General features: G+C 48.4%; 1 protein-coding gene across 3 annotated transcripts in view; it reads right to left on the bottom strand.

Annotated features, from left to right (window-relative positions):
* The window catches only part of XXYLT1 (xyloside xylosyltransferase 1), a 200,314-nt gene that overhangs the window by 84,094 nt on the left and 102,864 nt on the right, over positions 1-13,356 (bottom strand). The gene's annotated exons all lie outside the window — the stretch shown is intronic.

Below are 13,356 nucleotides of genomic sequence, written 5' to 3'. Positions count from 1 at the left end.
CCGTCTCTACTAAAAACACAAAAATTAGCTGGGCGTGGTGGCAGGCGCCTGTAATTCCCGCTCCTCAGTAGGCTGAGGGAGGAGAATTGCTTGAACCCGGGAGGCAGAGGTTGCAGTGAGCTGAGATTGCGCCACTGCACTCCAGCCTGGGCAACAGAGCAAGACACCATCTCCAAAAAAAACACACTCAAAGCATCCAGGTGTTTCCTCTTTGGAGCACAGGTGGCAAATGACCCACACAAGACAGAGGTAAAAAACATTATGGCCTCAGGCCTTTATCGGCACGTTCTGCAAACCCAGATGTGTGTCAAGTGAAGCTGCTGACAGAGCGAAACAGCTGAACGATCTCAGATACCACTGTGTTTTTAATCCATTGCCTAAAAGACAGGAAGAGCCCAAATTCTTCAATGTCACAATCACCTGGCACCTAAGAGCTGGCTGCTTCCATGGCCTCCAGATGACTCCGGGCTAGACGTGCAGGAGGGAGGCACTGGTGAAGGTCCTTCCCCATCCTTCACCCAGCCCAGCCTGACCGGGAGTCTAGGTGTTGTGCTGGGCACCAGGCTGACCAGGACCCTGCCCTCAAGAGAGACACGTGGGTTGCAAAAAGTAGAGGGAGAGGCCAGTGCTGAAGCCTGAAATCAAAAAGTGGCTGTGGGAGGTCCAAAGAGGGGGTGCATGGGGTTCAGTGATGAAGTGGTGAGAGCAAGTTCCTGGTACTCAGCCTGGGAATCAGAACACATGAGTGCAACTTGAATCCAGTTCTGCTGCTGATTGAGCCTGTGACCCAGGGAAAGTTACTTCTCTGAACCTCAGCTACTCCATTTGCTAAAATGGGGAGGCTCTCCTGTGCCTTGTGTGGGAAATAGCTTACGGACAGTGTTACAGGGATCCTAGAGACCTTGAGGAACAGAATTCTGGAGCAGAGCACCACACTGGCCAAACGTAGAATTTATGGGAAGGCAATTTAAGGAATTTGGGATAATTCTGCTGTAACTGAAGAAACTCCTGATGGGAGGAACAGCCATGCATTTAGTCAGCCCGTCAATCATCACATCGAAAGCCCACCACCTGCTACAGGTGTTCTCTCTTTCGAGGCCACCTAAACCCTACTTATTCTGCAAGAAGCAGTCTAAACACCCCAGACAGGCCCTGCAGGAGTCATGGTTTCCTGCTCTGTGCTCCCCACACGGCTGCCTGCCTGCCTGTGGTCACGGCCACCTGCATACCTGTCTCCTTGTTAATGGGAATGTGCTGGGAGGGCGGGGCTCAGGACCATCAGATGCTTCTGGATGAGCGTCTTAATCTTGTCTTAATATACCCGTCAGTAAACCTGAGCACTTCCCCTGCACTTTAGGGACCAGCTGGGAGTAAACCCAGAAACGTCCTACTAGGCCTAAGACACCAGAATCTGAGCTGCTTCGATGTTATTTACAACTCCTCCTTCCTAAAGCACCTTCCAGGAAGGGTTTGCTGAAGGTTGGTAACACTTCACCAGGTGAGGTCCACTGACTAGGAAGGAGACAGGCGGCAACTCCAGCACAAAGTGACCCCTTCACACCCATGTAGAACAACTGAGATGGGAGGCCATGCCCTTCTATTCCCAGAGGCCAGCAGGCCCCTGAGCAGCCTGCCCTGTCATGCAGGCACCTGTCCAGGAGGTTAGCCCTTTTATGTAATTATGAAATTAAGGCGCCAAATTGTAAATGTCACTGTTAAAGAGAAAGATGCTTACTAGGAATGCTGGAATTCATTAGGATGAGGTTTCTAAAGGGGCCTGTTCCTCTGGCCTCTGGTCCTTAATGTAGCCGTCTCTCTGTGGGAAATACGTGGGGGCAAGAGGGTTACACAGAACGCTGAAGGCATTGTGAGGACAAAATGAGACTGATCCATGGAAGCCACATCACAGAGAAGATGCTGGTTGGAGGAGAGCTGAAATGACAGCAGGAGGACCACCAAAATGTGAGGAATACATGAATGAGATAACTGTCCCTAAAGCCAGGAAGACATGAAACCTATAAATCATGAGGAAAAATGTCTGAGAAAAAGGAAGACTAGACATCTACAAGACTCACAAGAACGGCCAGCATCCCAGGCTGGCTGAATGTCCACCATGTCCAAATCTTGAGAAAACACAACAAAAAGAAAGATCTAGCATGGCAGATCTGAAAAGCCTGGTTATAACTGAGGCACCTCTACCCGTTTTACAGATGAGGAAACTGAGGGCCAAGAAGACAGACTTGTCAGGCATTACACTCAAGCTAGGTGGCAAAGCTGATCTCGGAACCCAGGTCTCCCAACTCCCTAGCTAATGCTCTTGTGTTTATTAGCCCCGTCACCTCCAACCCACTCCCAACATGGGCCATACACTCCTAGAGAACAGAGAGCATTGGGTAATGGACCAAAGGGTGTGCACAAGACTAAACAGGCACCCAACACGACTAGCTCGTGGAGTATCTGTGTATCACCCCGTGAAAATACCAGCATGAAGACGAGTGAGTACAAGCTAAAGGTGTAGCTTTCAAGACCTCCAAGACCCTGTCACCATCATCACCGCCACAGCCCTGGCAGCACTCCTCAGGAGTTCCTGGCTGTCCAGGGGACTACTTTCAGGGCTGAGAACACCTACGCCTCCTGCCTGGGGCTGAGGCCTGGCTGGCGGCCGATACCGCTGTACAATTACACCACAGAGGGCCACATGCACGGCCCCAGTACCAGCTGGGAGATTTTCAAACCAACATTCCCAAGGGGATGTGCGGCTGGAATTGGTGGTGGTGGATCTCACATCCAACAGGAACTTGGGTCGCTTCTGAGCCGGACGCTTCTCTGCCGAAGCGCTCTTCTCCATCTCCCTCCCAGTACATGGCTTGGGCCAACTCAGCTCATCATGAGCATCCAATTAAACCAGCCATAAGCATGTCATCTGACCACGGGCGGAACTACAATCCAGAGTAAGTAATTAATGATACCCAAAAATAAACAACAAAAGGAAAAAAAATTCCAGAAGAAAAAAAAAACGTGAGCCTTCTGTCCTCTCCTTTCCCTTCTCCTATCCCCGGAAACAATTCTTGGCAGACACATCTTAACACACAAAAAGCAACACGCAACAAAATAGATCAAGAAATGATGCAAAGAAAAGACATGCTCAGGTAAGCACAGTGCCTACCATCCTGGGAAACACAACAGGCCTGCAGGGAGGGGCAGGTGAACCAGGCAAGCGCCTCCTCTTTCTGTTTTGAAAAGGCTTCAGAGATTTGCAGAGATAAATATTTATAACACTTTAAAGGGCTTTCACTGCAGAGCGTCAGCCCAAATTCCACTAACTGGGAGAGGGTTTAGGGAGAAGGGGAAATTATGACAGCATTAAGCTATGTGACTCCAGCGTCATGAGGCTGGGGACCTGGAAGCAGCTGCCTGGAAAGGGAGCTAATTTTCCCATTGTCCACTTTGAAATATTGCAGCAATATGCCACCTGCCTTATCATACTCTGGTGTTTTTAAATTGCTGTCCAGTAGCACCTCTGGCCGGCGGGAGCCAAAGGGCAACTGAAAGGGGTGGAGACTTCCCCTAACAGTGAGAGGACCCTGACCCCAGAGGAGGTGTTCTGAGGCCCATAGGACAGGACGGTTCCCCTGTGCTCCATCAGCCAGACCAGGCTGGCTTCCCGCACTGGAGGGTCGAGCATGTGGCAGAGGGTCTGAGCATGTGGTAGAGGGCCTGCCCCCGCGACACACAGACCCAGGCTGTGTCCCCAACGGGATGTGTGGTTGGAATTGGCAGTGGTGGATCTCACATCCAACAGAAACTTGGGTCGCTTCTGAGCTGGACATTTCTCTGCCAAAGCGCTCTTCTCCATCTCCCTCCCAGTACAAGGCCTGGCCACAGGGCAGCTGGCTCATTATAGGAATAGGGGCTATGAAGGAAGACAGGGAACATGCCAAGAGTCCCAGGCCTTGGGCACAGATTCTAGGGGCTCCTCCAGCCTGACCAAACGTTCACCCTCTAGGAGCAGGGAAAGGACGTCCGTGTGCCAGGCCCTGGGAAGGCTTTGCATGCTGACTCAGCCCATGAACCTCCATCATGCCGCCTTGAGGTAGCTGTTAGTATCTTCCAGTTTCAGATGAGGAACCTGGTGCTCAGAGAGTTTTGGTAATTTAAGACAACTCAGCAAAAAAGGCTCCGGGTGGAGAGCAATTACAGATTTGCCTCACTCGACAGTTTGCTTGATCCACCGCACATTTCTGAGAAAAGCCTTCAGACATCTCTGAAGTCCCTTTTAAAGTCCTATTGTCTTTATGAGCCAGAAATGCTTCCACATCAAGAGTGAAGACAGCAGACAACTCCAGATCATCTCTGTACAGTGGCTGGGGCTTCATGGACAGAACCCCCAACCACAACCACCTCCCGTAAGACCCTCATCTCCAAGAAGCATGAAGACTATTGGGATTCCCTTTCATTGACAAGGACCAACAGAGAAACTTCTGGAAGAAAGGGTTTTATGCCACAAACGTTGAAAAGAAGCTTTTAATGACAACAGCCAACTTGTATCAATGCATTATACTCACTGAATCATCTAAACACTCTATGAGATACATATATATATATATATATCCTTTTTTTTTTTTTTTTGAGATGGAGTCTCGCTCTGTTGCCCTGGCTGGGGTGCAATGGAGCAATCTTGGCTCACTGCAATCTCCGCCTCCCAGGTTCAAGCAATTCTCCTGCCTCAGCCTCCTGAGTAGCTGGGACTACAGGCGCACGCCACTACACCCGGCTAATTTTTGTATTTTTAGTAGAGACAGTTTTCACCATGTTGGCCAGGCTGGTCTCGAACTCCTGAACTCAGGTGATCCACCTGGCTTGGCCTCCCCAAGTGCTGGGATTACAGGTGTGAGCCACCACGCCTAGCCCTGAGATTAATATTATTTCTATTTGGCTGGGTGTGGTGGCTGATGCCTGTAATCCCAGCACTTTGGGAGACTGAGGCAAGAGGATCACTTGAGCTCAGGAATCTGAGGCTGCAGTGAGCTGTGTCTGCACCACTGTGCTCCAGCCTGGGTGACAGAATGAAGCTCTGTCTCAAAAAAAAAAAAATTCCATTTGACAAATGAGGAAATCGAAAAGTATAATAATCCAAGATCACGCAGCTGGTCAGTGGTAGGGCTCGAAACCCCAAGTCTGTTGGGCTCGACAGCCTGGTGCCCGCTCTTCATTGCCCATGCGGCCCTGCCTTCCGGGCTCCTGGGCGGCCAGGATACGGCCAGAGCTCAGCTTTGCAGGCTCTGCTCAGACAGGAAGGCCCTGACTCTCACTGTGCTAATCTATGTTTTCCACATTAGCAGCCTGCCCCTCCTCGGGTGGTGCAGGGGAGAAAGGAAACAGAGTTCATAGAGTGATTTATGCAACCTGTTAGCAGCTCTGGTAAAAGGTTTTGGGTCCAGGAAATTGCAATGAATAACCACAGCCAGTTGCATATATTCGCTGTACAACAAACTTTCTTCTAGCCTTACCTGCCCCCTCTCAAAACGAAGCATGAAAAACAGCGTTAGCTACGGCTCAGCCATGGCATTGTTTATGACGCCCAGCTCCTGTTCTGTGGACCAAACAAATTATCATGAGAAGACACAGTTTCTGCTTCAGCAACAGTGGAACATGAGTCTCCTTCCTCCTCCTTAGCACCTTCTCCGAAGAGGTATAAATCATATCCTTTAGGATAGGACAGAATTTATTTTGATCTTGGCTGAAAAATTTGGGGGACTTATATAAGATAGCACGTATGACACCCAATATAAATTTCCCTCTCACTTCTATTGCCAGTATGAAGTGATAGCGCACGCATGGATTGATGTCGTTCAACACACAGGGGAAACGGAATTTGAGATCTGAAAATCTTCCATGTCTATGGTATGGATGTCCATGGCTCCTGCTGGCCTTTCCATAGTTTACATCTCTCTAGTGTCTGCTATAACCACTTTGTTTGTTTGTTTGTTTTTGTCTCCAAAAGCTTAAATTCTTTCCTATTTGAGGTAGAAACACATTTGGACTCTGTTCACAACAGTTAGACTAACGGTGCTCGGTCTTCTTTCTTCGCCAACAGGCTTTTTTTCAGAGACGCCCGGGGTGGAAGCTGTAGAAAGTAATCCTTTTTGGATAGAATTATCAGGTGTTTTCTGAAAATAATGATACAGATACCACTGGTTGCCCAAACTGTCACAGTGCAACTTTCCAAATTCTCCGTTTTGAGATTCTTTATCAGAATTACAGGCTCTTGTTACTAATCTCATCTTCCAACCACTCTCTCCCTCTTGAGTGGCATTTGAGCCCATGCCACCTTATGGATTCAGTCTAAAACCAGGTAAACTAACAAAGGTTCCATTCTGCTGCCTGCAGCTCCTCATCCCCACACTGTCCCCTGACACCTGCTCCTGCCCTTGGCCCTGCATCCTGTCAGGGCCTGTCCACTGCAGCCTTGCCCCGTCCATTGATTCATATGGCAATGACAATGACAGGACTAATTCCTTATATTTCTATGGCATGTTGCAATGTTCAAAGTGCATTCCCAGCCCATAAAACTCGTTCCCATGCTTTAACTCATTGAATCCTTACAGCAACCCTAGGGGGCAGGTGCATCCATGTGATATGCAGTGGGTTCAACTGCATATCACAGAATACCTCTAGTAGCAATGGTTTCAACACAGAGAAGAGCATAACTAAGCCATCCACGGAGGGCACGGCTGCTCCATGAAGTCATCACAGACCCAGATGACTTCTGCTTTTCTCCTTTGTTTTCCTTGATCTCATTTCCATCCTCAAGGTACCTCATGGTGCAAGACAGGGGCTGCTGGGGCTCTAGCCAACTTGGCTGCATTCCAGGCAACGGAAAGGACCCAAGAGAAAGGACACCCTGACCTTGCGTCCTGTAATGAGGCAGACTCTTTAAGCGTCCCTCCTGGAAGTCTTTAACATTTCTTCTCATATCTCACTACACAAAATGTAGTCACATGGTCACGCTTAGCTACAAGGAAAGCTATGAAATGCATTCTTTTATGGGCATAAGGTTACGCCCAAATAAATGGGATTCGGTTGTAAATTAAAAAGGAGAGAATTGACATAGAGCAGGAACTAGCAGTCCTTCCACAGGAGGCAAGAAGTAACCACACCCACTTTACAGATCAAGAAACAGAGGCCCAAAGAGATGAGGTGTTGTTACGGTCACAAGGTCACTAGTGGCAAGATGGGGACTAATTCCATGTCATCAGCCCCACATCCAGATCCCTTTTCCCTGTTCATGGAGCCTCCTTGCTGCACTGGAGCCACTGCTGTGTTTCTGCAAAGACTCTTGCTTGCTCTCCTCCAGACCTCTGTTCAGCCCTCAGCTGTCCCCAGTTGGTCTAGCAACAAGATCCAAGCCTGCCAGGCCTGGGCTGCCATCCTGAAGGACTACTGTCCCCCGTCCCCTGCCTCATACTTTGTTCCCCGCCTTGCTTCCCTGCGTTTGTGTCCCACTGGGTCCCTTGGAATCCAGGCATGGTCATTAGCAAGGAGGACCAGGCCAGAGATGGCCAGATCCCAGCAAGCTACAGACCCTCAGAGTAGGATCACAACCCCACAACTGTTTCTGCAATGCCCAAGGAGTTCTGTGAGCAGGATGCCTCACTTTGGGGTACCCATACCAAGACGGCTGACACCTCCTGAAATTGTTTCTGATGGCCAACCTCTTGTGTGACCACGACCTTGTTCCATTCTGACACTGAAAACACATTTCATGATGGACGTGGACCTTGGCTACGACGCCTAAGCAAACACAAATTAATTCGTGCTGAAGTGCGGCTTGGTAAATAGAACTTTGCAATGATGGAGTCCGTTATGGGAAGTGACTAAGGGGGTTTCTTGGTCGTGAAATGTGTGGGGACTTCTGCTCCGTGAAAAGGGGAGTCTGTATTTCCACTGAAAATTGGAGCCTGGATTCTCAGCACAGGGGCCAGTCCTGTGACTTCCCTGCCTTCCTGTGTAAACATGAAAACATTTTGTTTTCAAGTTCTAGCACCCTGGCTACCTCTTTCATGTCTCTGACATGAAGGCCCCTATATTCTGGCAGCAGTTCTCCCCATTGTGAACAATGAATCCGCCACTCTTTCCTGGAGTTACACTGTCTCAGTTCCTCTCCCCCAGCAGACTCATCCTTCTCCAGGTGGTGCTCTCCAGCCTCCTACCACCCTCTCCAGGGTTGCAGGCTACAGGGTTTCCTCAGCCTCCTCCAGCCAAGTACAGCGGAAGCACCTACAACCAAGAGAGGCACAGACTCCTGAGATCCTCTCCCAGGAAGGGCAAATGGGACGAGGCAGAGAACAGCCGGCTTCTCACCGAGGGGAAGATGACCAACCCCAGCCACAGCGCCTGACTTCTCCCTGGGACCATGGAGGGGTGTGGAAAGGATGGCCCCACATCATCCCTTGTGCTAGAAACCCACATCACAGCAAAGAAAAAAGTTTCTCCACTTTATGAATCCGGAAATACCTCTCTGACCTTTTCTAGCAGGAGGAAAAAATATGGCCTTTATCTTTTCAGTAGCAAACATCTTTCACCTTGTGACAGTTTGCAAACTGACTAGCCAATGGTCAAATGGCTCTTTAGCTTTCCTGTCTCCTGAGCCAGAACTCCTGACCAAATGTCATGTTACATTACCACTGCTTATACTACATCTTCTACAAAAGATGGATGATCTGTCATCTAGGAGATAATTAAGTACCTACCTCTCAGGTACTGGGCTACGCACTTTACATATTTTGTCTCATCGAATCCTCACACACAGGGCTTACTGTCCCCATTCTCGAGCTGCCTCCTCCCTGACAGCTGAAGTTTCATTGCTTTCATCTCTGTTTACCGAGGCTGAGAGGACCCCCTCCTGTTATGAGTCTGATAAGAATGACACAGGAAGGCAGGAAAGTCACGGGATTGGCCCCTCTGCTGAGAATCCAGGCTCCAATTTTCACTGGAAATACAGACTCTCCCCGCCTCATGGAGCAGACGTCCCCACCATTTCACCACTAAGAAACCCCCTTAGTCACCTCCCACAGCGGACTCCATCATTACAAAGATTCTGTTTACCAAACTGCACTTAAGCACTAATTAATCTATTTCCCAATTTTAATTAAATTTTAATTTCATTTAATCATTAGTTTTTCTTCTAATTAAATAACATTTGAGTTATTTTAATTTAAAGACATAAAATACAAGGCACCAAACTGACAGAATGCAGCTGAGTGCAAAAAACGAAAGAGAAAACAAGTTTTAACTCATAAATATTTCAGCGTGCACTTCCGAAGAAACGAGGACACTCTCTTTCGTAACAACAGTACGACATCCAAGTCAGGACACTAGCAGTAACAACCCAATACCATTTCATCCACAGTCCTATTCAAAATGTGTCAGTTGTCCAAAAACAAAAACACAGTTCCTGGCCCCAGACTGCATGTAGCTGTTCCACGTGTTCTACCTGAAATGGTTCCTCAGTCGTTCCTCGTCTTCCAGGACTTAGGACAATTTGGGGAATATGGGCCACTTTTTTATTGATTTATTGATTTTGAGATGGGGTCTTTCGCCAGGCTGGAGAGCAGTGGCACGATCTCAGCTCACTGCAACTTCCACCTCCCGGGTTCAAGCAATTCTCCTGCCTCAGCCTCCCAAGTAGCTGGGATTACAAGTGCCCACCACCATGCCCGGCTAATTTTTGCATTTTTAGAAGAGACGGGGTTTCACCGTGTTGGCCAGGCACCAGGCCATGGGTCAATTATTTGGTAGAAGTCCTTCAGTCTGGGTTTGCCTGATGTCTCCTCCTGACTAGAGGCGGACTTGCATCTTTGTCAGGAAAGCCACAGAAGCAGTGCTGTGTTCTCACAGCGCCACACCGGCAGACACGTGGTGCCACACTGTCCTATCACTGGTGACGTTAGCTTTGATCACAGTCGAGCTACTATTTTTCTCTTTGTAACAACAACATTTTGTGGGGTGATACTTTAAGACTCTGACAATATCCCATTTCTTAACAAATGTTTACCTATTTGTTTTAGCATCCATTGACGATTCTTGTCTAAATAAATTATTACTATGTTGAGCCAGGCACGGTGACTCATGCCTGTAATCCCAACACTTGGGGAGGCCGAGGTGGGTGGATCACCTGAAGTTAGAAGTTCGAGGCCAGCCTGGCCAGCATGGTGAAACCCCATCTCTACTAAAAATACAAAAATGAGCCGGGCATAGTGGCGGGCACCTGTAATCCCAGCTACTTGGGAGGCTGAGGCAGGAGAACCACTCGATCCCAGGAGGCGGAAGTTGCAGTGAGCCAAGATCACACCCCTGCACTCCAGCCTGGGCGACAAGAGCAAAACTCCATCTCAAATATATATATAACTATGTCGATTGTCAAACGGTGACTTTCCAATGCCTTCATTCCTTCTACATTTATTAGCTGGCATTCTGCTCCATTGTGTTGACCTCACCCATGCTCAGCCAAGAAGAGCTTCCTGGTATCACCCACTTATGGTAGGTTGTGCCAAGCATATTTGTCCCTTCTGGTTTTCCCCAAAATGCAAATACCAGAAGGCTCCGTGGTGCCTGAGGCAGGGGAACTGAACAAGGCAGAAATGTCAGAGCTGCTGGGGCTGGAGCTTTGGGTCCATCATCCAAGTACTTGAGACAGCAATGACCCTCTTGGAAAATCTCCAGGCTACAGGATCAATGTCCACTCTCACTGGATAAAGGAACGATAACTGCATACCACAGGCAGCACGAGAACACCTTTTCTTTCCTCTATTTGTTTTTTCAAACAACTGTTGACATGGACTCTACATTATTCCACGAAATGTGAACTGAGGGATTTTAGGCAAGAGTGAGTAGGTCGGGCCCTGGGGTAGAGCCGTGGCTCACAGGCCTGGCTATGGCACTGCATCCAGCCATGGCTAAGCCATCACCAGCTGTCCCAGACTGTAAGGATGAGGAGTTTGAAACGGGTGCGGTCTGAGACCCCTCCCAGTCCTACCATCCTGTGATTCTGAACAGAAATGGTCTTTGCCCCTCACTCATACCTTGTTTGTTCTCAGAACAGCACAAATAAATCATCAGACACAGGAGATATATCTACTGCGTTGTTCTCACCCATGCCCAGCCAAGCAAGCCACAAAATCCCTCCTATGTGCCAAGCACTATGCTAAATGTGAAGGTTCAGAAATAAATAATATCTTTCCTAGCCTCAAAAATGCCAATACTGGAGGGTTTTTCACTAGATATTCTCTGCTGCCACTGCTGCAGCTGCTTCCATCCTACCCTGGTCCTGAGGGCAGCAGCCCTATTCACCAGTCACCCAGCAAGCATGGGCAGGCCCTGCTGAGAGAGGGCCCTACCTATGGAAGAAGAACCAGAGACTGGGAGGTGCTGGGACCTGCCTTACTACTGAGAGCTCCCCCTCTTCTGCAACATTCCTCACGATCATTAAACATCACCATATGGAAACTGGCATTTCCTTAGTACCTACTGTGTGCCAGCCCCTGGAATACTTGAAAGGCCCCCACTTTCCATTTTGCAAATGTTGAAACTTCGGGTCCATGGTGGCCTGTACTAACCTGCCTAGGGTCACACAGCCAGTGAGTGACACAGCAGGAATGCAAGTTAGCCCCCGCCCCCATCACAAAGTCTGAGCTCTTTTGCCTCAACGTGGTCCCTTGAAACAGGGATTACCTCTAAATCCACCCGCTCCCTGTGCAGTTACCTACTTCTGGGAAACAAATCACTCCAAAACCTAGTGGGTTAAAACAACAGTGTATTACTATCCCTGACAGTTCCGTGGGTCCACCAGGCTTAGCAGGGTGGTTCTGATTGTGGGGGTCTTTTGGGTGAATGCAGTAAGATGGTGGCTGGGCTGGAGGCCTCTAAAGGCTCAGCCTGGCTGGCTGACCGTGATGGCTACACAGGTTGCCAGCAGTCCCTGCTGGCCGCGGCCACACGCTCAGCAGGGCCGTCAGCCTAAGTGCGCTCCTGTGGGCTCTCCCACGGGCTGGGGCTCCATCCCAGCATGGCAGCTGGAGTCCAAGAGGAAGTTTGCCAAGGTGAGTGCTCCAGGAGACCCGGGCTGAAATGGCAGGGCCACTTATGACCCAGCCTTGAAGGTCACTCAGCGTCACTTCCACTACATCCCATTTGTCAAAACAAGCCACAGCGCCAGCCCAGATTCGGGGAGAGGAACCAACATAAAGGTGTGCATACCGGGAGGTGTGTCCCTGAGGGGTCGGCTTTGGAGACCAGCTGCCACATAGCCTCGTCCCACAGTGGGATACAGATACAGATGGTGCCCGCCACAATGCGGGTCCACTTAACAATTTTTCAGCTTTAGGATGGGTTTATCAAGGCATTAAATGTATTCTCAACTTAGGATATTTCTGATTTACAATAGGTTTATTGGGCTGTAGCCCCCCATAAGTAAAGGAGCAACTGTATTTTAAATTTCTTCCTTATACTTTTCCTAGTTTTCTACTATATACAAAGACACACACATTTTGTAATCACAGGGATAAATATTTGAAATTATAACTATATAATATTGTAATATATGTTCTATGCAGGAGTATTGGTGTGTCAAATGTATATTAATGTGTGTGTGTGTGTGTGTATATATATATATACATACATATATATATATATATATTTTTTTTTTTTTGAGATAGAGTTTCGCTCTTTTTGCCCAGGCTAGAGTGCAATGGCATGATCTCGGCTCACCGCAACCTCCGCCTCCCAGATTCAAGCGATTCTCCTGCCTCAGCCTTCCAAGTAGCTGGGATTACAGGCATGCACCACCACACCTGGCTAATTTTGTATTTTTAGTAGAGACGGGGTTTCTCCATGTTAGTCAGGCTGGTCTCGAACTCCCAACCTCAGGTGATCCACCCACCTCAGCCTCCCAAAGTGCTGGAATTACAGGTGTAAGCGACCACGCCTAGTCGTTAATGTATATATTTATGTGTATGTGTATATACACACACCTATGAAACTAGAAGAAAATGTACAAAATCCCACTGGGGTAAATGTGCAATTATTTTTAAAGTATTTTTCATGTTTCCAAAATGGACATATATTGCTTTTGAAAACATTTTAAAAGAAATTAATTAACTACCTCACAGAACACACCCATCTTTTAGTCAGTGTGTATCGGATTTAAGGCATTTAGCCACGACCTCAACTTTCTTTAGGATTCCTTCTCAAGGTCAACAGGGGTACCCATTTATACAACCTTCTTCCTGAGCCACGTCCATTCCAAAACTTCTGCATTCCTCCTGCTTCACCACAGGATGATTTACTGGGCTTCTA

The sequence above is a fragment of the Rhinopithecus roxellana genome, chromosome 1 (genome assembly GCF_007565055.1).
Source record: "Rhinopithecus roxellana isolate Shanxi Qingling chromosome 1, ASM756505v1, whole genome shotgun sequence".
Classification (NCBI taxonomy): Eukaryota; Metazoa; Chordata; class Mammalia; order Primates; family Cercopithecidae; genus Rhinopithecus; species Rhinopithecus roxellana.
Note: the sequence above shows the minus strand (reverse complement) of the source record. Positions and strands in the feature narration are given on the sequence as shown.